The sequence below is a fragment of the Gossypium hirsutum genome, chromosome A03 (genome assembly GCF_007990345.1).
Source record: "Gossypium hirsutum isolate 1008001.06 chromosome A03, Gossypium_hirsutum_v2.1, whole genome shotgun sequence".
Taxonomy (NCBI): Eukaryota; Viridiplantae; Streptophyta; class Magnoliopsida; order Malvales; family Malvaceae; genus Gossypium; species Gossypium hirsutum.
Window position 1 is genome coordinate 51,935,014 of NC_053426.1, and position 20,414 is coordinate 51,955,427.

Here is a 20,414-nt window from a genome sequence, read left to right on the forward strand (position 1 = left end):
TCGCGAAAGCTTGTTTAAAACATATGATTTATGAAAACCTGTCATTTTAAAATTAAGTTGCGAAAACGTAGAAAAACAAACTATGATTTAGGAATCCTATGTTCAACTTCTCTTAATTATAACGCATAAAAACAAAAATCCAAATAATATTAAGAGGGAAGGTCTTATTACATTCCAGTCTGAAATTACTTAATAAACTAGAAACCATATGCTCTTTTTAAAAAAAAGATCAAGTCCAAGTCGTCTTGGTAGTTGGCCACCTCCGAGTCGCTCAAAACATCGAACCTTCTACTAAGCATCACCTGAGAGAAAAAAAATAGGGGGTGAGTTTTCAAAAACTCAGTGTGTACAACCCTCGACGAGTAATAAGCATTCATCAATCCATAAAATCATACATGCAATGCAATCCAATGCAACCCACCCCAATAATCCAACCGTTACACATCAACTCCGTCCCCCGATACACATCATGTGGGCATATAAATATCGAGCCACCCATCTGATACACATCAATGGTAGCCCAACTGCGGAGCTACCTTCATTGCAGCAACCTTCCAATCACATATTGGGCTTAAAAGCCGTCGGTGGACCCACGGTTGTCAAGCAACCATACGATCCTCATATACTTCCTCTGTTCCATAATTCCCAACCCATATACATCCTAAACAGAATATCGTATGTATGTAGCAGATATACATGTAACATTCATAGATCTCACATTCAACACATACGGGTATTTTGGTCATTTTTGCCCTTAGGGGCATTCTGGTAAATTCTCTTCATTAGGTTTATTACTTACCTTGGCCTGTTAACCATCCTCGTTAGCTAAAGTGAACAGATACTATGCACCAAGTAGGATTGCAGAAAAGAGGAGGTGAGTCATTAAGACCCCTTAAGTACCAAGCTCTCCCTAGATCCAATCCTAGACATGCATATACCCATTACCACATCTTAACCTTATAACTCGTCAACAGTCGCAATTAATTAATTAAGTTTTATGTTAATTAAATAGTTATCAGATACTAGGCCCAAAACCCCTTACAAAGCCCAAACAACTCTACATACATGCATATGGCCCACTAGGCCCAAATCACATTTGTATGGCCCATTAGGCCCAAATCACATTTGTATGGCCCATTAGGCCCAAATCACATTCATACATGCTTTCATATAATTTCCATCACTTAACATCAAGTTGCCAATTTTACCTATTATGGGCCCGATAGCCCTCGGGCCCACTTAGCCCATCCTGGCCCGGTTGGCCAAAACACAGCCCAAGTTCATGGAATCAATGTGTTTTCTGGCAACAAGGTGAGGGAGAATTCGGCATTAGCCTGGCAACCTCACATTCAGCATTTATTTATAGCCTCTAGCCGAATTTCCTAGCCCCTAATCCCCAATTCGGCTCCACCTCTTTACACTCCTCATCTCCTAATTTTTCTCCCTGCTAACCCTTTAATCACCTCCTCAAATTTCTCCTCTTATCACTTCCTACAAAGTTCACATTCAACGCCACCACTGTCCATCCTTTAAGCAAAAATAAATCCTTCCTTTAAGCAATGAGGGATTCGAACCCTTTACCTCCTTGCCTTGCATGTGATGCCACTTGCCATTCCACCACAAGGCTTTTTTGTGTCCAATTCTTCCTTCATTTATTTAAAAGCCAACCTACTTGCCAACAAGGTTCTTTTAATAATTAAACCATAATTTCCTTCACCCCTAAGTTCGAACTCAAACCTTAACCAAGACCTACTATCACATAATTAACACTTGACTAGGAATGTTAAGCACAATTTTTATCAAAACCGAAAAAAAAGAGAAAGTTTGGGATTTCGGGATTTTTGGGGCATTACAGCCGCTGCAAAATATTCTGGAGATTGAGTTATTTAATGTATAGGGAATAGACTTTATGGGTCATTTTCCACTGTTAGTGGGCAACCTATACATACTGTTGGCAGTGGACTATGTCTATAAATGGGTCAAAGCTATTGCGCTTCTTACTAATGATGCAAAGTCAGAATTGAAGTTCTCACACAAGAACATTTTCATAATATTTGGTATGGGGTTGAATTGTTGAGCTTGTATGTGTGGTTTGACTATTCCTGGATTCAAATCATTCAAAATTGGAACAACATGTTCCCAAATTGGTCTATCTCGATCATCTATCACACGATGAATAGGAGGACTAACATCCTGACGAATTGGATCATCATTGAGACCATGATCAATCCCATTCTTATCCATATTTCGTAGCTCTTTTCACCTCCTACGTAAAGTTCTCTCGATCTCTGGGTCAAAAGCATACTCTTTGTTAGTAGGAATGTCTCTTTTCATACACTAGTGACAAACCTATAAAAATTAAATACAACTAAGTTAAATAAAACTAATGGAACAAAATAAATTAACAAAACCAAATTTCTCCAAATTTTCGATCCCCGACAACGACGCCAAAAACTTGTCGCCTGTGAAATGATATGCGAATTGTGCAAGTACACATCAAATCAAGTAATAAAGTGAAAAGTGAGATCATCTCCATAAGGATCAGATAGGTATAAAACGGTTGAGTTATTATAATGAGTATGATTAATGTTGTGACAAAAATAATGATAAGAATGTAGTAGTAATTTAAAGGAATCATGATGTGTGCAATATGTGTAACTGATAAATAATGGAAAATGCTATGACAAGAGTAAGAATGCAATGGCAAGTTTGAGAATAATTACATGAATATCTTGCAAATAAACAAGTAAACAACTAAAAATGCTAAGGCGAATATATTATGGAAAAGGATAGAGGGTCTACAATGTTGATTTGAAAGGTCGGGATTACTAAAAATCCTCCTTTACTAACAGAAATGCCTTGGCGAAATCATACTCAACCCACTACTTAGAGGAGTTCTAAAATGGTCTGCTTCTTTCGAGAACAAGAGCTCAAGTTACCTTTCCTTAAGCGATATATGTCTATAGGCCTTTAGCACGGTACCCTACACTGCTTTGTTTTCTTTTCGTATGAACGTTGCTCTATGTCTAGAGGTTGCTACAAGTATTCGGTCGAACACTTGCTCATATCATTCAATTTCAATCTCATTAACCTAACCTTGTCAGAATTAGATTAATTTAATGAACATGTTGTGCATCCATCTATGTCTAGAGTTTGCAAACATGCAATTTTGTAAAACAAAAATCATTAAATGAAACTGTGTAGATATTCGCTTCAGTCATTAAAGAAAATAAGAGTTTCATCAAGTAACCCCAACCTTGTGAGATTTAACTCATGGTTGGCAAATAAAATTCAAATCCAAAGTATCATTCAACATCGTTTTCATCAAATCAATTCGTGAAGAGTAATCAAGAAATAATGGAAGAACTTTGGGAAGATAGCTTCCGGTTATCCAACCCACACTCCTGCAATGCAGTGTCCTGTGGTGGCTTATATCCTGCCTACACTCAGCCGCTACCCTCTATTTTTTACATAAGGATCTCCTTTTTTTTCTTTTTTAGACACCATTAGGGATTCCTCCATTGGCTTTTATAATCGTTTTCCTTAGGGTAAGTCCAATAGACCATGATTTTCTTCCCTCTTTTTCAAGTAGATATATTTGGTACAAGTTCAACTTGGCCTAAGACTGGTATGCTTTGATTGTTGACTGGACATCTTCTTGACATTGCTAGGCATTCGTGGTGACAAACTATCAAACCCTTTGTCCTGACAAACCTTCACTCATTTACATATTGTTCCTCATCCTACACCTACCAATGCACCATCATACACAACCCTTCCACAAACAACTTAAAAATAACTAACATTTAAGTATAGTCCAAGCTCCTAATGTAATACTAAAACAAGAAAAATACTAATGGAATGTCTTAAAATGCAACTAAATGTACCTAGGTACATGCAATTAGCTAGATCTAAAGGCATGAAATATAACTCTTTTCAAGAGTTATCAAAAAGTTTTCAGGAAAAAATATTTTTCAGTGGGTAAATGTTTATCAAATTGTAACGCCCCAAAAATCCCGACACCCAAAAATTTCAGAATCCTGAACTTTCTTTGTTTTTGATTTTGATAAAAATTGTGTTTTGTATTCCTAGCCAAGTGATATTTATAGTAGGTCTTAATTAAGGTTTGGGTTCGAACCTAGGGGTAAATAAAATTATAGTTTAATTATTAAAAGGACCTTGTTGGCAAGTAGTTGGGCTTTTAAATAAAGATAGGGGAAATGGCATCAAAAAGCCTTGTGGAAGAGTGGCTAAGTGACGCCACTTAGAGTGAAGATAGGTGGCATTAATAGCTAGCAAGGAGGTCCAAGGATCGAATCCTAGCTTAGTGTTTTTAGAAGTTTAATTTTGGCCTTATAAAAGGTTGGAAGTGGCTTGGAAAGGGACTCAAAGGGAAGTGTTCAGGAGAGAAATTTGAGGAAAGGATCAAGGGGTTATTAGGAAGAAAAATAAGGGTGTAACACCCCCACGCCCGAGACCATCACCGGAGTCGAGCTTGAGGGGTTACCGAACATAATTTATCAATTTAAGAACTTCAAATAATTTGTTTCTACATTCACAGCTTTCTAGCTACTCGCGTCACAGTTACAAGAAAAATCATATCTCGAGTTACGAAACTCAAAATCAAGATCCGTAAATTTTCCCTGAATCTAGACTCATATATCTATTTACTAATGTTTTTCTAGAATTTTTTTTGGGTTAATTAGTACAGTTTATTAATTAAAGTATCCCCTATTTCAGGGTTCGACTGCTCTGACCTCTGTCTATTAAAACTATGAGGTTTGTTTTTATTAAAACTAGACTCAATAAGGAATCTGTACATATAAATAAAAAGTTATAATTATTTTATTAAAATTTATTATGAATTTTTAAAGTCAGAACAGGGGATCCAGAAATCACTCTGGCCCTATTTCGCAAAAGTTTAAATATCTCATAAAATATAATTTATATTCCTATTTTTTTCAATCCATATGAAAATAGACTCATTAAGCTTAAATTTCATAACTTACTCATCATTTATTTCCATTTATACTATTTTTAGTGATTTTTCAAATTCATGTCATTGCTGCAGCAATATTCTGTTTTAAGGCAAGTTTCATCTTTCCATGAATTTTTATGAACTAGATAACCTGTTAAACTTCCATGATATCAAACATGATCTAAATTAGCCATCACCATGACTTATCAATATCAAACATTTTCTCAACCAAACATGGCCATATCATAAAATTATTTACACAAAATAGGTATATTGCTATACATGCCATACTTAAGTAGTTGTACAAGCCATTTACCAAGATGAAAGTCCTTTGGATAGTGTGATCGAACCTTCGACCCGTCCTGATTCTCGAGCTGGCTTGTTCAAAACTACAGTGAATGAAAAGGAAGGAGTAAGCATAAATGCTTAGTAAGTTCATATGTAAATAACAAGTAACATAACAATACAAATATACCAAACAACTTTAGCATGGTATCACCAAAACATATGTCATATTTCTAAACATCATTCATCATCTTACCACCTTATCGTTGTTGTATCTATTATCAACCCGAGGGTTAAGAACATACCTGTCCAAAGTGTCCATTTCACAACACTTACCCAAAACGTCACTTATATCTTAAGTGCTCCTCCATTAAACTAGAAATTTCACCCGTTGAACACATCGGAATATAACTTGGATACATGGATAATTTGCACATAAGTGCCACATATGTAATCAAGAAATCATGTAACCCGCCCTTAAGTGAACTCGGACTCAACTCAACGAGCTCGGGCGTTCGCATCCATAGATGAACTCGGACTCAACTCAACGAGTTAGGATGCCTAGTTACATCTCACGAACTCGAACTCAACTCAACGAGTTCGGACATTTGCATCCATAAGTGAACTCGGACTCAACTCAACGAGTTCAGATGCTCAACCATCCTAGTGACATGTCACTTGTATCCTAATCTATTCCTAAGGTTCAAACGGGTTTTTCCCCTCGATCTCACATTTGTCGTCTTCCATGGAATATCGGAACCAATACTCGGTAGCAATTCATATTTATCAAGTAGTAAACATAATTTGCATATTACTCAATATTAACAACAAAGCATAATATTTCACGATTAAAAATCAGCATATCATATAATTAACATTAATAACTTAAAAATAACATTTATGCTACATTATTTACACATGAACTTACCTTGGTACCAAAATATAAAGATTTTGCAATTTAGTCCACAATCTTTTCTTTTCCTCGATCACGACTTGAATCTCGTTTTTCTTGATTATGGAGCTTGGAAGCTTGAAACAAACCCTAGCTATGGAGAACCCTTGAAATTTCGGCCTAATGAAGAAGATGGACAAAAATTGGCTTTTAATTTTGTTTTTAATTCATTTTAATAACTAAATGACCAAAATACCCTTACTACTAAACTTTCCAAAAATTCCTTCCATGTCCTAATTTTGTCCATGAACTTAAAATTGGTCAAATTGCTATTTAAGACCTCCTCATTAATATTCCAAAACAATTTCATACTAAAAACTTCTAGAATGCAAGTTTTGCAACTTATTCGATTTAGTCCCTACTTTCAATTTAAGCACTTTAGGCATAGAATTTCATCACGAAATTTTCACACAATCATGCAATCATATCATAAACATAAAAATAATTGTAAAATAATTATTTCTATCTCGAATTTGTGGTCACAAAACCACTATTCTGATTAAGCCCTAATTTAGGATATTACAGAGGGGATGAGAAGTGAGGAGCAAGTGGAGCTGAAATTGGAACTTAGACTTGAGGAGTTCGACCATAAGGGTTATAAATAGGTGCCGAATGCAAGGGTATGAGGCTAATGCCAAAATCTTTTTCTCACCTTGTTGCCAGAAACCCTCTTCCCTAAAAGCCAAAAACCCTTTTGTTTTCTTCCTTTTCTTTCTGTTGATTTCTCCAAAAGCCGAAAACCCTTGTTCTCCTTTTTATTTTCCTTGTGTCGATTTCTTTGTTTCACTTTTGGGTTTAGCTGATTCTTCTTCCTCTCTCCCTTGGTGCCGATTAAGCAATTGTTGCCATTCAAATCTCTAGAGCTGAATACTCTTTGACCGAATCCAGTGTAAGTGTCACTCTTCCAATCAGTTTTCTTTGCCAAGTATTGAATATTGTCCCTCACTCTTTCTAATCAACTGTGGTAGGGAATTAGTATCGGATCTCAGATTTTACCTCATTGCTAAATTGCTCCTCAGGTGTTGCGGTATTGGTAAGTATTCCTCCCCCATTGGCTAAGGTGGCCGAATGTTCATAGTTAAGGTAAGTGGACGTGTGTTGGATACGAGTCATCTATTATTCTAGTTTTAATGAGTATGATTAATGCAGATCTAGGGAGTACGTGATCAAGGAAAGCTATTAAGGATTGGTGTTCAAGGTAAGGTTAAGGTGAGGTTTCGGTTTTTGGGTAGAATATGGATTAAACGTTAGATTAATGGAAGGGTGATATCATTGTAGGTTGGTGACTAAGGGAATCGCAACACGCTTGCTTACCAGGTGTGTACATACACTACACACACACTATGAATCGACAAAAGCCGAAATGCCGAAATGTCGAAAAGCTGAAAGTTTGGCAACGGTAGTCTTGTGAGTGCGCGAACACTCGTAAGGGGGAGACCAATAGGTTGCCTGAGACCCACGAATGATTCCGTTGACTTGGGTTGTGATTTGGCCATACGGGCCAGAATGGGCTAAATGGGCATGATGGGCTGTTGGGCCCATAATAGGCAAAAACTGAATATTGATGCTATGTGATAGGAATTTGTATGTGAGCATGAATATGAATGTGACTGGGCCTAACGGGCCATATAAATATGATTTGGGCCTAATGGGCCATATACAGGTGATTTAGGCCTAATGGCCCATATGAATATGATTGGGCTTAATGGGCCAGATACAAGTATGTGAACTTTTTTGGGCGTTGTAAGGGGTTTTTGGCCTAGTATATGATAACTACATAAGACTTAATTAATATATTGCGACCGTGGACAAGTCAAACGGTTAATGTGTGGCAACGGGTATATACATGTTTAGGATTGGATCTAGGGAGAGCTTGGTACTTAAGCGGACTTAATGACCCACCTCCTCTTCTCTGAAATCCTACCTGGTTCATAGTATTCGTTCATCTTAGCTCGCGGGACTTGTTAACAGGTCAAGGTAAGTGAAAACCATAATTAAGGGAAAATTACCGAAATGCCCCTAAGGACAAAAATGACCAAAATACCCCTAGGTGTTGAATGTAAGTTTTATGGATGTGACATGCATACAAATGGCTTAGGTTGCATATGGGGTTGGAACTGTGGAACGGATGAAGTATATGAGGATCGCATGGTTGCCTGATAATCGTGGATCCACTGACGGCTTTTAAAGCCCAATATGTAAATAAACATAGTTCCGCAATCGGGCTACCATTGGTGTGTGGGCTGGGTGGGTCGATATTTATATCCCCACATGGTGTGACGGAGGACGGAGCAGGTGTGTAGCGGATGAATAATTTGGATGGGATTGCATTCCATGTTTGATAATTTCTCTTTGAATGCTTATTTTTCATCGAGGGTTGTACACACTGAGTTTGCGAAAACTCACCCCCTCTTTTATTTTATTTTTAGGTGATGCTCAGTAGAAGGTTCGATGTTGTGAGGGACTCTGGATGAACGGCTAGCAAGATTGTAACACCCCGTACCCGAGACCGTTGCCGGAATCGGACACGAGGGGTTCACAGACTAAATTCGCTTACTATCGCAGTCCATTTTAAAAAAATTTCCAGACAGCTGGCTAACTGTGTCGCTGTCACCTTAAAAATCATATCTTGAGTTTCACAACTCGAAAATCAGTTTCGTGATTTTTACCTGAAACTAGACTCATATGTACATATATAAATTTTTTTCTAGAATTTTTGATTGGGCCAATTAGTACAGTTTATTAGTTAAAGTCTCCCCTGTTACAGGGAGCGACTACACTGATCTTCATGCATTACGATTTGGATATCTCCCTTCACAGAGCTTCAATATTGATGCCGTTTATTTCTATAGAAACTAGACTCAGAGAGGAATCTATACATATATGGCATGACTCCTAATTATCTCTGGTTAATTTATAATGAATTTCCAAATTCGGAACAGGGAATCCATAAACCGTTCTGGCCCTGTCTCACGAGAACCTGAATATCTCTTAACATACTGTCCATATGATCGTTTCGTTACTTTCCTATGAAAATAGATTCATCAAGGTTCGCTTACATAATTTATTCACTATTTAATTCCATTTCTAATATTTTTAGTGATTTTTCACATCCACATCACTGCTGCTGCCAGCATCTGTTTTTTTAAGGTAAACTTTACCTATTTCATGATCCTCCATGGATCAACTAGAGTTTGTCATACATATTCCAAAAGTGATCAAGAATAACCCTTCCCATGGCTAACCGTTACCAACATTTCCATACCTCTCGACGGACAACATACAAAACGATTATAATGCTATGATCAAAGTATATTTAAGCCATTTTCGCATGGCTATCCATATTTACACAAAACCGAAGGGTACATGACCAACAACAAAAGGGTAGTCCTATACATGCCATTTCAAAGTTCAACCAAAATTTTACCAAAAGGGGGCTTTGATAGTGTGGGAGACTTCGACTTCCAAAAATCCCGAGTCCGATAGCTAACGAGCCAAAATCTATAAAACAGAGAAACAAAGAAACGGAGTAAGCAATTTATGCTTAGTAAGTTTTGAGCAAGGGATTCCAGCACAACAAAAGTATAGCATTCATGTAGCTAAACAGATAATTTCATATGCACAAATTTTCAATATCATACTTACTTCACATTACAAACCCTTATATTCATACACAAAGATCAACTTAGCCAAAGGCCGGTAGCTCATATATCAACTGAGCGAATACTTATTTGTAAGGGCTCAACTAATTCAAAGCACATACGAAACATACCTCAATGTTGGGATGTTACAAGCGTATCAACTGAAATTTTTACAGCAAGATCGTTCATTCCCAAATCACGTACCTTCGGAATTTAACCGGATATAGCTACTCGTTCAAATGCCTTCGGGACATAGCCCGGTTATAGTAACTCGCACAAATGCCTTCGGGACTTAACCCGGATTTAGTAACTCGCACCAATGCCTTCGGGCTTAGCCTGGAATTAGTAACTCGCACAAATGCCTTCGGATCTTAGTCCGGATATGGTCACTTAGCACAAAGCCTTCGGGACTTAGCCCGGACATCATTCGAATAACCATGCACATTTAACAATAAATCATGACACATTCGTATTTCATTTTCATTAGCAAAACTCAAACACAAGACACTTATCACTCTTGCAATTTCGGCTCAATAGCCACACACAAAGAGCATGATTTTGATTTGCTTAAAACATGATCTAATCAAATCATAATTTAAGCTCTATTACTCAAGAACTTACCTCGGATGTTGTCGAACGGTTTCGACGGCTATTCGACCACTTTTTCCTTCCCTTTATCGGATTTAGTTCCCCTTTGCTCTTGAGCTTAATTCAAACAAATTTAACTCATTAAAGTCTCATTTTGCTAGCTTATGGCCGAATATGACAAGGAGTTTGATAGGTCATATGGCCACCTTTTAGCTCAAATACACAATGGTCCTACGCATTTTTAATCACATCAAGCAATTTAATACAATTCATTCAAACATCAAAAGAGAAGCTCAAGGTACTTAGCCCATATATACATTAGACACTAGAGTCACATATGTACGAAATCACGAATCGAATTCAACATACTAGCTAATATTTCCCCTTAGCCGAATTTTCTAAGTCAAGCTAAAGCCATCAATAGGCTACCTATGGTCGAACATACACATAACTTATGTACTTATTCATGTGGCCGAACATACATGTCTATGTTGGGGCCGATTGCATCACAACACCATACCATTTCAATTTTTGGTCATGGTTAAACAAAAAACTTAATGTCTCACTCAAAAATGCTAAAAAAAAGATTCAAGAATCATCAATCCACCATCACATGCACCATTACAAAGCTTCACTTTTAGCATGCAAATGATATCAACACCAATCCACCTTGGCCGAATATCATCTCCATGACATAGTAAAGATTTGAACCATGGGCTATTTAGAACTCAAGCTAACTACTAAAACATGCATGCATCTCATGGAACATCATCAAACATACCTTAGTCTATCAAACCACCATAGCCGATTTCCTCAAAGCTCTTTTTCCTTCTTTTTCTTTCTCCTATTCGGCCAAGAACAACATGAGAGCTTTTCTCTTCTTTTTTTTTGGTCATGCATGAGAATGATGAACACATTTTTTTTCTCTTTGTTTTCTTCCTTCAATTTCTTATTAGTTTATTGCCCATGCTTCTTATTTTATTCTTCCATTAACACAACATGTTTCATGACATGTTTTGCCCATGCTTCTTATTTTATTCTTCCATTAACACAACATGTTTCATGACATGTTTTGCCCATGCTTCTTATTTTATTTTTCCATTAACACAACATGTTTCATGACATGTTTTGCCCATCATCCCTTGTCATGGCCGGCCACTAGTACTTAAATGGGGGGAAATTGACATGCAAGTCCACCCCTTTGATTACATGCACTATTAGGCCACTTGCATTTGCCTAGCACATTTCTAAATTTTCTCACATAAGTCCTATCAACTAAATTCACATGCAATTAACTAAATCGAAGCTTAAAACTTTCACACATTTATATTCACATACTTTAGGCAATAATTATCACATTCAAATAATTTGGTGACTCGGTCTAGCGGTCTCGAGACCGCTTTCTGACTAGGGTCACTTTAGGGCTGTCACAAAGATAATTTGGACTTGGTTTTTTTTAAGCATTTAAGTTTTTATTTCTTTTTAAGTGTGTTCAGATCAGATTGTAATAAGGTTTTCATTATGTTATTATTACTTGAATTACTATTATTATTTTCATTGTAATTATAAGAAGTTGAACATGGTTTCTTAAACTATAGTATGTCTTTTCTAAGTTTCCGCAACTAAATTTTTAAGTGACATTTTTCACCAAATCTTATCTTTCAAACAGGTGATTGAAAGGAGTTTATTTTTAAGATGTTCTTTTATTTTAAGAAGTGTTTTCAATTAAAACACGGTTTTCACTAAAACACTTCAATGTGACACGCCGAGTTCGACCATAATGTCTGGGCCAAGTTCGGGGTGTTACATTTAGTTGTATTAGAGCCTAGGTTACAAAACACGGGCTATGAAGTGGGCCTTATTACTTGATTTCTTTTTGTGTTTTAAAAAAATTTAAAATGATTTAGAAAAGGGGAAGTCTTGTTGAGTGGCACACCGAGCCTCCGACTTCGAACCAAGTAAGTACTTTTATTCTTGAATTTGTTTAAATTTTTATACAGTAGATAGTTAAAGGGCTACTTTAGATGATTTTGTTAGAGTGGAACTGAAGCTCGTAGGATCCTGAAACTGTAGAGGATTCTCTTTAAATACTTTCATAAAACATCAGCTTAAATATTGAAACTAACTAAAACTTCATAAAATTTTTAATCCAGATAATATGTGAATCGATGATGAGTGCTAAAAGAGGTGCGAGAGGTTGTGGCTGAGGTTGTGGAAGTGTTAGGACTGAGTCGTCAGCATCAGGCCATGTGCCCAGTGTTGGAGTCGAAGAGGCTTTGGCCTCACCTGTGACTGAGAATGGACTGTACGATCGGGCCACAGGGGATGATACATTGTCGCAGGCAATGCTTAGGATTTTGGAGAGGGTCACTGGGCCCAACAATGGCATTGGAATCGAAGGTCCATTCCGGAGCAACTTTAATTAAACGAGGCTAAAATCTTTAAGGGCATGGATGGCGTGGCTCCTAACGTGGTGGAATATTGGTTAGAGGCCACTGAAAGGATAATGGAGGACTTGGACTACTCACCGGAACAAAAGCTGAAAGGGGCAGTGTCACTGCTTAGGGAAGAAGCCTATCAGTGGTGGTTGACTGTGAAAGAGGGCACCCAACCAGAGCGGGTCACTTGGGAGTTTTTCAAAGCTACATTCCAGGGGAAGTATATGGGTGTAAGCTATGTGGATGCTAGAAGGAAGGAGTTCCTGAGCTTGACCCAAGGAAACAGAAGGAGTTTCTACGCCTTAGTAGGTATGCAAGAGTAGTGGTGGCAATGGACTATGAGAATTGCGTTAGGTTTGAGGATGGACTTAGAAATAGCCTCAGGGTACTGATAGCTCCACAAAGGGAGCAAGTTTTCTCAGAGTTGGTGGAGAAGGCAAAGATAGCAGAGGAGGTTAAGCGCACTGAAGGCTTAAATCGGGAAAAAGAATGGGGTAGGAATAAAAAGGAGGCTGAGACTTCTGGTGTTGGACAGAGGCCTAGGGCTAGGGCCAGAGTTAATGGACCAGTTAGAGCAGGGCTCCCTGTTGCTAATCCAGGGGTGCCACCTTATGCTGACTGTGGGAGAAGCCACAGAGGTGAGTGTTGGAAGAGGATGGGAGCTTGTTTCGCTTGTGGGTCTATGAAGCATAGGATCAAGGATTGCCCTCAAACGCTAGGTCAAGAGCCAGTAGTGGGTCAAAGTGGTGCTCAGCCACCAAGGGGTAGACAGCTATCGCCAAGGGGTTATGGATAGGCCAGAGGCGGTAACGGTAATGGACGAAGGCGTGGAGCACCAGGCGAAAATACAGGCCATGCTGAGGCGAGGCAGCCAGCTTTGGTTTATGCTGCTCGTCCTCAAGAGGACGGGGATGCCCTAGATGTGATAACGAGTATGTTCCTTATATACGAGTTACCTTACATAGCCTTGATTGATATTGGATCAACGCATTCATATGTTACATGCAATAAGACTGAGTCTTTGGGTGATATGTTTGAGATTATTGCGAATGAGATGACTGTGATAAGTCCGTTAGGGCTGTCTGTAGGAGTGAATAAGTTGTTTAGGGAGTACCCTCAGTAGTCCAAGGGGTTACCTTTTTAGCGTATTTGATGGAGCTATCGTTTAGCGAATTTGACTTAATCTTAGGTATGGATTGGCTGGTGAAGCACCGAGCCACCTTGGATTGCGCTGTAAAGTGAATGGTGTTAAGAACGGCGGAGGATAAGGAAGCGGTGGTAATTGGTGAACGCCGGAATTACCTGACCAATTTGATTTCAGCGTTGAAGGCTGAAAAGTTAGTACGAAAGGGATGCGAAGCCTTTTTGGCTTATATTAGTGATACGGAGGCTAAGAGCCCTACTGTTAAGGAGTTGAGAATGGTTAGGGAATTTTCGAATGTTTTTCCTGAAGAGCTGCATAGGTTGCCACCCAGCAGAGAAGTAGAATTTGGAATCAAGTTGTTACCTGGGATGGCTCCAGTGTCTATCGCTCCTTACCGGATGGCACCAAAGGAGTTGGTAGAACTTAAGGCACAGATTCAAGAATTGTTGGATCGAGGATTCATATGACCAAGTGTGTCTCTATGGGGAGCACCAGTATTGTTCGTAAAGAAAGAGGATGGAACATTGTGAATGTGCATTGACTATCGACAGTTAAACAAGTTAACTGTTAAAAACAAGTACCCTCTACCGAGAATCGATGATCTTTTTGATCAGTTTAGGGGAACTTCTATTTTCTCAAAGATTGATCTGCGTTCAGGATATCACCAGTTGAGGGTTAAGGAAGTGGATGTTCATAAGAAAGCTTTCAGAACTCATTATGGGCACTACAAGTTCTTGGTGATGCCATTCGGGCTGACAAACGCACCTGCCACTTTCATGGATCTCATGAAACGGGTTTTCCAACCTTACATAGATCGGTTCGTGGTAGTCTTTATAGATGACATTCTGGTGTACTCAAAAGATAAGGACGAGCATGATGCACACTTAAGGATTGTGTTGCAGACTTTGCGGGAGAAGCAGTTGTATGCCAAATTCAGTAAGTGTGAATTTTGGCTAAGGGAGGTTACTTTTCTAGGACATGTGGTGTTAGTCGAGGGGATTAAGGTGGATCCTCAAAAATTTAAAGTGGTGTTAGACTAGAAAACACCTAAGTCGGTATAAAAAATCTGAAGTTTTCTAGGTTTGGCAGGATACTATAGGTGGTTTGTTGAGGGCTTTTCAGTAATTACTACACCCTTAACTAAGTTGTTGAAGAAAGAGGTACCGTTTGTTTAGACGGACAAGTAGCAAGAGAGTTTTGGAAAACTCAAGAAGGTTTTAACTGAGGTCCCTGTGTTGATTCAGCCAGTGCCTGGGAAGGAGTTTGCGGTTTATAGTGATGCGTCGCAGGTGGGCTTAGGATGTGTATTGATGTAAGAAGGAAAGGTGGTTGTGTATGCGTCATGACAACTTAAGACTCACGAGGTGAACTACCCAACACATGATTTGGTGCTAGCTGCGGTGGTTTTTGCACTAAAGATATGCAAGTATTACTTATATGGGGAGAAGTGTATAATTTATTCGGACCACAAGAGTTTGAAGTACCTCCTTACCCAAAAAGAGCTAAACCTTAGGCAGCGCAGGTGGTGGAATTATTGAAGGATTATGATTGTACGATTGAATACCACCCTGGCAAAGTGAATGTGGTAGCCGACACATTGAATCGTAGGGCTAAGTCAGACTTGAGGGCTATGCTCACCCAATTAAACTTGTTGGATGATGGTAGCTTGTTAGCTGAGCTTTAAGTAAAGCCAGTGTGGGTCGAGCAAATAAGGAGTAAGAAGTTGATGGATGAGACCTTGGGTGCTCGTCTTAGACAAGTAGAGAATGGGGAGACAACGGACTTTGGGATAAAAAAAAGAAGGAGTGTTGTGTTTCCATGGGAGAATGTCTATACCTCAGGACAGTGATCTAAGACAGTCTATTCTGTGGGAAGCACATAGTGGCCTCTATGCTATGCATCCTAGAGGTAACAAGATGTATCAGAACTTGCGGGAGCTTTATTGGTGGCCTGGACTTAAGCGCAAAGTTATGGAATTCGTAAGTAAGTGCTTGGTTTGTCAAAAGGTGAAAGCGGAGCATCAATTGCCTTCAGGATTGCTTCAGCCAGTAAAGATTCCACTTTGGAAGTGGGAAAGGATCACTATGGACTTTCTTAGTAGGCTATCCTTGACGCCTACTAAGAAATATTCGATATGGGTTATAGTGGATTAGTTAACTAAGTCTGCCCATTTTGTACCGGTTCGCACCGACTACTTATTGCAAAAGCTGGCTAGGTTGTATGTGGCGGAGATTGTAAGGTTGCATGGAGTGCCAGTGTCCATAATATCTTATAGGGACCCACGTTTCACTTCACGATTTTGGAAGAAGCTGCATGAGGTGTTAGATACTAGGTTGAACTTTAGTACGGCATTCTACCCTCAAACTGATGGACAGTCGGAAAGGGTGATCCAAGTATTGGAAGATATGTTGAGGGGATGAGTGATTGAGTTCTGAGGTAGTTGGGAGGACTATTTACCATTAGCCGAATTCACTTACAATAATAGCTACCAAGCAAGCATTGGGATGGCTCCATACGAAGCAATGTATGGGCGAATGTGTCAAACTCCAACATGTTGGATGGAGTTGGGCGAACGAAGGGTTTTGGGCCTTGAGTTAGTAGCCGATACTGATGATAAGGTGAAATTGATAGATCGGTTGAAGGAGGCCTCATATAGGCAGAAGTCATATGCTGACCTTAAGCGTCGAGAGATAGAGTATGCAGTGGGGGACTTAGTTTTTCCTAAGGTCTCTCCGTGGAAGAAGGTATTAAGGTTTGGACGAAATGGAAAGCTAGGCCCAAGGTTCATTGGGCCATATCGGGTTCTAAGGCGGATTGGGCCAGTCGCTTATCAGCTAGAATTACCTCCTGAACTAAGCCAGATCAACGATGTGCTTCATGTTTCCATGCTAAGATGGTATCGCTCAGATCCTTCGCATGTCGTGGCGGCTGAAGAAATCGAGGTCAGGCCAGACCTAACTTTCGAGGAAGAGCCCATACAAATAATTGGTCGAGATGTCAAAGAATTGATAAAAAAGTCCGTTCCATTTGTCAAAGTGCTTTGGCGGAATCACAAAGCTGAGAAAGCTACTTGGGAACCTGAGGAAGCGATGTGACGCCAATATCCTCAACTGTTTGAATCAGGTAAAATTTCGAGGACGAAATTTCTTTTAGAGGGCAGAAGTTGTAACGCCCCAAAAATCCCGAAACCCAAAAATCCTAGAATACCTAACTTTCTTTGTTTTCAGTTTTGATAAAAATTGTGTTTTATATTCCTAGCAAAGTGATAATTACAGTAGGTCTTAATTAAGTTTGGGTTCGAACCTAATGGTAAATAAAATTATAATTTAATTATTAAAAGGACCTTGTTGGCAAGTAGTTGGGCTTTTAAATAAAGATAGAGAAAAATGGCATAAAAAAGCCTTGTGGCGGAGTGGCTAAGTGACGCCACTTAGAGTGTAGGGAGGTGGCATTAAAAGCTAGCAAGGCGGTAACGTTAATGAGTAAGATTAATGTATATCTAGGGAGTACGTGATCAAGGAAAGCTATTAAGGATTAGTGTTCAAGGTAAGGTTAAGGTGAGGTTTTGGTTTTTGGGTAGAATATGGATTAAACATACGATTAATGGAAGGGTGATATCATTGTAGGTTGGTGACTAAGGGAATCGTAGCATGCTTGCTTACCAGGTGTGTACATACACTGCACACACACTATGAATCGGCAAAAGCCGAAATGCCAAAATGCCGAAAAGTCGAAATACTAAAAAGCTAAAATACCAAAAAGCTAAAAGTTTGGCTACGATAGTCTTGTCAGTGCGCGAACACTCGTAAGAGGGAGACCAATAGGTTGCCTGAGACTTACGGGCGATTCCGTAGACTTGGGTTGTGGTTTGGCCATATGGGCCAAAATAGGCTAAATGGGCCTGATGGGCTGTTGAGCCCACAATAGGCAAAAATTGAATATTGATGCTATGTGATAGGAATTTGTATGTGAGCATGAATATGAATATGGCTGGGCCTAACGGGCCATATAAAAGTGATTTGGGCCTAATGGGCCATATGAATATGATTGGGCTTAATGGGCTAGGTACAGGTATGTGAATTTGTTTGGGCGTTGTAAGGGGTTTTGGGCCTAGTATATGATAACTACATAATACTTAATTAATATATTGCGACCATGGACAAGTCAAAGGGTTAAGGTGTGGCAACGGGTATATCCATGTCTAGGACTGGATCTAGGGAGAGCTTGGTACTTAAGCAGTCTTAATGACCCACCTCCTCTTCTTTGGAAACCTACTTGGTGCATAGTATTCATTCATCTTAGCTCGCGGGACTTGTTAATGGGTCAAGGTAAGTGAAAACCATGATTAAGGAAAAATTATCGAAATGCCTCTAAGGGCAAAAATGACCAAAATAGCCCTAGGTGTTGAATGTAAGTTTTATGGATGTGACATGATACAAATGACGTTCTGCTTAGGTTGTATATGGGGTAGGAACTATGGAATGGATAAAGTATATGAGGGTCGTATGGTTGCTTGACAATCGTGGAACCACCGACGGCTTTTAAAGCCCAATATGTAAATGAAGGTAGTTTCATAACCGGGCTACCATTGGTGTGTGGGCTGGGTGGGTTGATATTTATATCCCCACATGGTGTGATGAGGGATGGAGCTGGTGTGTAGCGGATGGATAATTTGGATGGGATTGCATTGCATGTTTGATGATTTCTCTTTGAATGCTTGTTTTTCATTAAGGTTGTACACACTGAGTTTGCGAAAACTCACCCCCTCTTTTATTTTATTTTCAAGTGGTGTTCAGTAGAAGGTTCGATGTTTGGAGGGACTCTGGGTGGCCGGCTAGCAATATAATTCTGACTTGGTTTTTTTTAAGCATTTAAGTTTTTATTCCTTTTTAAGTGTGTTCAGATCAGATTGTAATAAGGTTTTCATTATGTTATTATTACTTGAATTACTATTATTATTTTCATTGTAATTATGAGAAGTTGAACAAGGTTTCTTAAACTATAGTATGTCTTTTCTACATTTCCGCAACTAAATTTTTAAGTGACATGTTTTTGCCAAACCTTATGTTTCAAACAAGTGATTGAAAGGAGTTTATTTTTAAGATGTTCTTTTATTTTAAGAAAAGTTTTCAATGAAAACACTGTTTTTGCTAAAACACTTCAATGTGACACGCCAAGTTCAGCCATAACGTCCGGGCTGAGTTTGGGGTGTTACACAAACGATCTGAAATTTTACATAATATTCCTTGACACTATTTTAGAATATAAAAAAATATTTCCCACCAAAAAAAAAGTGATCGAAAAAGTGAAAAATATAGAAAAAATGAAAAATAAAAAATATTATGTGGGTTGAATTTTGTGCCAAATTTTTTTAAATTAAATCTATATTATTTAAGGAGGCTCCAATTAAAATTTGGTGATTTTTGGGTTTTCGAGTTTCAGGAATTTTCATTTACTCTTAGCCTTAGGTTTTCATTTGCTTTTGCTTTATATTGTTCCTTTATGCATTCTAAAACTTTATTGTTTCTTGTGTTAGTACGTTAAAGCACGTTGCACATTCCTTCCTCTGTGCAAAACAATTCTTTGGTGTTTAGCCAATTTTGGACTCCTAGTGCTACTAGGTTTGCTTTGCTAGTTTGATCCTAATAGATTCTGATTAGTTGATATAAACACTTTTAAAATACTCACAAGATTAATTCTTACCTCATTGAGGATTTGATTTTTATTTATGAGTGCATAACAGTCAGGTTTACTTAATATTTCTTAAGTGTGGTGTTCTTTTCAGACTTTCATAATGATTTGTGTAACGCCCCCACGCCCGAGACCATCGCCGGAGTCGAGTATGAGGTGTTACTAAGCTTAGTTTAACATTTTTAGAACTTTGGATTATTGTTTCTACATTCACAGCTTTTAAGCTACTTGCGTCACAGTCACAAGAAAAATTATATCTCGAGTTACAAAACTCGAAATCAAGATCCATAAATTTTCCCTGAATTTAGACTCATATACCTATCTACTAAATTTTTTCTAGAATTTTTGGTTGGGCCAATTAGTACAGTTTATTAGTTAAAGTCACCCCTATTTCAGGACTCGACTGGTCTGACCTCTGTTTACTACGAACCACATTTCTCTCTGTACAAAATTTATATGACTATGAAATTTGTTTCTACTAAAACTAGACTCAATAAGGATTCTGAGGATATAAAATATACCACCTAATTATATCTTTATAATTTATGAACAGGGGATTCAAAAACTGCTATGACCTTGTTTTACTAAAATTCAAATATCTTCTAACATATAATTCCTTTACCTGTTTCATTTGTTTCATGTGAAACTAGACATAATAAGCATCAATTTGATATGTATTCCATCACCAAATTCAATT